The sequence below is a fragment of the Herpailurus yagouaroundi genome, unplaced genomic scaffold (assembly GCF_014898765.1).
Source record: "Herpailurus yagouaroundi ecotype Mexico unplaced genomic scaffold, PumYag 182, whole genome shotgun sequence".
Lineage (NCBI taxonomy): Eukaryota > Metazoa > Chordata > Mammalia > Carnivora > Felidae > Herpailurus > Herpailurus yagouaroundi.
Genome location: NW_024412413.1, coordinates 27,077,056 through 27,080,813, shown reverse-complemented (window position 1 = coordinate 27,080,813; position 3,758 = coordinate 27,077,056). Strand labels below are relative to the sequence as shown.

At 47.8% G+C, this 3,758-nt stretch overlaps 1 pseudogene; it reads right to left on the bottom strand.

The window, feature by feature from the left end:
- Positions 1–786: 786 nt before the first annotated feature.
- On the bottom strand, positions 787–3,132 carry LOC121040615 (60S ribosomal protein L4-like; annotated as a pseudogene).
- Between the last annotated feature and the right edge of the window lie 626 nt (positions 3,133–3,758).

Sequence of the window (3,758 nt, the reverse complement as noted above, 5' to 3'; positions counted from 1 at the left end):
TCTGTGTCTCCCTCTCTCTCTGCCCCTCCCCTGTTCATGCTCTGTCTCTCTCTGTCTCAAAAATAAATAAACGTTAAAACAAAATTTAAAAAAATAAGCAAAAGTAAGTTATGGCGTTAGAAAGCAGGACAATGGCTACCTTTGGGAGGTGGGCCGGGAGGGTCTTGGAGAGGGTGCGAGAGAGTTTTCTGGAGCGTTGTGTTCTTCGACTGTGTGCTGTTTAGCCGCAAAAGTTCCGTTTGTGAAAATCTCTTGAGCTATGTACTTACGGGTGATGTACTTTTCTCTGTGTGTTGTATTTCAATAAAAACATTACAGTGTGTTGAATGCTGGTCATTGTAGGCAGTCAAATGAGGCCACTGAAATTATGTGATGATTCTTCTCTTGTAAGGTGGGCACACAAATGATCCAGAATATGTTCATATTAATTTGAAAGTATATAATAAAAATGAAAATATTAAAAAAAAAATCTTGTAGCATGCTCACTGTCTTCCAGGGGTCCAGGACGCTGGATGGAAAAAACTGGAATATTAAGATACCTCAGAATCCGTGTAAACGGACCTCAGACCCGTTCACCTCTCTCCACTTTGATTGCCGTCACTCTTTTTTTTTTTTAAGTTTATTTATTTATTTTGAGAGAGAGCAAGAGCAGAGAGGGGCAGAGAGAGAGAGAGAGAGAGAGAGAGAGAATCCCAAGCAGACTCTGCAATGTCAGCTCACAGCCCACTGCGGGGCTCAAACTCAAGAACCGCGAGATCATGATCTGAGCCCAAATCCAGAGTCAGACGCTTAACCGACTGAGCCGCCCAGGTGCCCCGATTGCCACCACTCTTGTTCAAAGCACCAACAACTCTAGGCTGGACGGTGACAATAACCTCTCGCTGATGTATAATCCACTGTCCACACAGGAGAAGACCGTAGACTTAAAAAACAGCTCAAATAACTCCCCTACCGGAAGACCTTCAAAGAATTCCTAAAAGTCTTTTTTTTTTCTTCCTGCCTTTGATCAGGTCTTTATTCAAAATTAGCTGTCCGAAATGATTTGACTCTTATGGAATAAACAAATTTAACTTTTTATGCAGCAGCCTTCTTTTCTTCCGAGGTGGGTTTCTCTTGTTCAGGCTTCTTGTCAGTTGCTTGGAAGCTGCGGTCTCCCCCCCCGCCCCCCGCCAAAGTTTCTTCTGCTTTTTCACACCAGCAGCCTTCTTTCCTTTCTTCTCTACACAGACCTCTTGCCTGGAACCCTCTTCTCTGATTTGGCTTCTAAGGCTGCGGCTGCTCTGTCCATCCAGAGTTTGTGATTCTTGGCCTGGCGATGAACGCTGTTCTGGGGCATAGTCTTGACATACAGGGTTAGCTTCAAACGTGATTCTTCAGGGCTCTGCGACGAGTCTTCTTCCGTGGTGCTCAGAGGGCTCTTTGGATCTCTGGGCTTTTCAAGATTCCGCTAAGGTCTGTGTTAAGCATCTTGTGCACGGGAAGCTTCTAGTTACTCTTGAGGGAGGCACCCTTCTGCCAAGTGCCATACAGATCGTCTAACTTGCGGGGAGCACTTTCAGTCCAAATGCAGAAACGTCCACATACCCACCAGAAGCAAGCTGCGAAATGTTCGCTTGGCTTACATTAAGTAAAGTAAATCCAAGGATGTTTCTGGGGACAACGTTGTCCTCATTAGAGATAACGCAGGGTCCCCTGCACTGGATATGGCAACAGTTTCTCATTTTGCCCCTTGCCAGCTCTCATTTGCTGAGAGGCATAGAACTCTTTGATATCATTCCAGGCTTTAAGTCTCTTAGGAAGCAAAACAGCCACCTTGGACTTCTTGTAACCTTCAACTTTATCTTCAACCATCAAAGGAAGTTCAGGAACTTCCTCAATACGATGACCTTTATTTTTATTTACTTAGTTTTTTTAAAGTTTGTTTATTTTGAGGGAGGGAGAGGGAGAGACAGAATCCCAACCAGGCCCCAGCGCTGTCAGTGCGGAGCCCAAGGTGGGGGCTCGAACTCACGAACCACCGTAAGATCATGACCTGAGCTGCGATCAAGAGTCAGACACTGAACCGACTGAGCCACCCAGGGGCCCAATACGATGACCTTCAGACATGACCAGCACTGGTAAGGTGGAGGCAGCCAGGCAGAGCAGATGACGCCCCGCCTCTGTGTCGTGCTCATTTTGCAGTGCTAACGACGCCAGGTTTCGGTTGGTGCGAACACGCGGCCCCCACAACACACGTTTCCAGAGGCACCTGGCCAGAATGGTGAGTCCCATTGCCTTGAACTCTGGGAATTGGAGCCACGGCTCTGCCAGCACCCCAAGACTCAGCACTGCTTCAATGACCTGCTAAGTCACTGACAACACGGGGCTGTCTGTCGTTCTTGCCGAGTGGGTGTGAACAAAGTTCACAACATCAGGTCGAATTGGAGGCTTGAACACGGCAGGCAAAGTAGCATTTCTGCCAGATGATTCCCCCTTTTTGGAGTATAAGGATATCAATGAATAAATACATGCCATCGTGGGGAGAGGAGACAGCCACCCTCCTCTCATCCCTGTGGCTCCGATAGGAAATGTAAGAATTGCCAATAGTCTTAAAGCCCAGATCCCAGCACGCCCAGCAGTGACTGGTGCCTTCTATCTCCCTGACCATCGTCCCACCACTCTCCCCCACCTCACCAATTTCCAGCCCCCCTGGCCTCTTGTTATCCTTCCAGCACGCCATGCTTGTTCTAGCCCCAAAACTTTGACATAGACAGGCACGTGTGCCCGAAGAGGGGTCTCCCAGGTCCTGGGGTTGCTGGCTCCCCTTCGGACCTTCTGTCTCAGCTCAGATGTCTCCCCCTCAAGTAGCCTCTCTCGGCCATCTTCAGTCGCATCACCTTTTATTTTCTTCACGGTACCAGTGGCTATCTCGTTTATGTAGTTGTTACCAGAATGTGCGCATCAGGAGGGCAAGGACCCATCCACCTTCTTCATCATTCATATCAGTCAGTGAGTGTCCCGGAGGGCAGTGGATGGCATACTAAAAAGAGTATAACCAAGAAGAATTTAACAAAGGGACCTCGTACAGAAATGTGGGCAGGGCTAAGGGAACCAGCTCCCAGGGAAAGCCACCCCCGCCCCTAGGCCTGAAGGGGCAGGGCGAGGGGGTTCTCTTTTCCTTACTTTCTTTATCTGTTAAAATATCTCTATGAGGTGCTTGCAGGACGTGGTTACATACGAGGACTGGGTCAGTAAAGGAAGCAGAATAACGCCTGGGCCGTATTAAGTGCTATGTGAGTGTTTGCCGTTATTATTACCGATCTTATTTTAAACTCATTTAATTTAGTTCCTACAACTCTCTGAGGTGGAGCAGGGGTTGAAAACTGCCCGCCTATGGGCCGAACTTGGCTTCCAAACGTGTTTTGTTCGGCTTGCACATATTTCTTTCAAATGAGCCAATATTTAAAAATCTGGACTTTTCTATAAAAATCTGGATTCCTGGCTCTTCTTTAAAAATCCTCATCTGGCAGCAACCAGCAGGGGCTCCATGCTGCTGGCTTCTTCAGAGGTGTGCCCTTAGCCCCGCCACCATACAATGGGTTGATTTCAGTGGTGACACAGGTGCTTCAGGCAAGGATTTATAACCTCAGTTAAGCCCGAGGTGGGGGTAGTTCCAAGGTTAATACAGTGGCACAAAAACACTGTTAAGGACTGCTCCTCCCCCAGTGCTGAGGTTTTCTGCCTTTCCTCTCTGATATCTTCAAGCATGTCAGCAATGA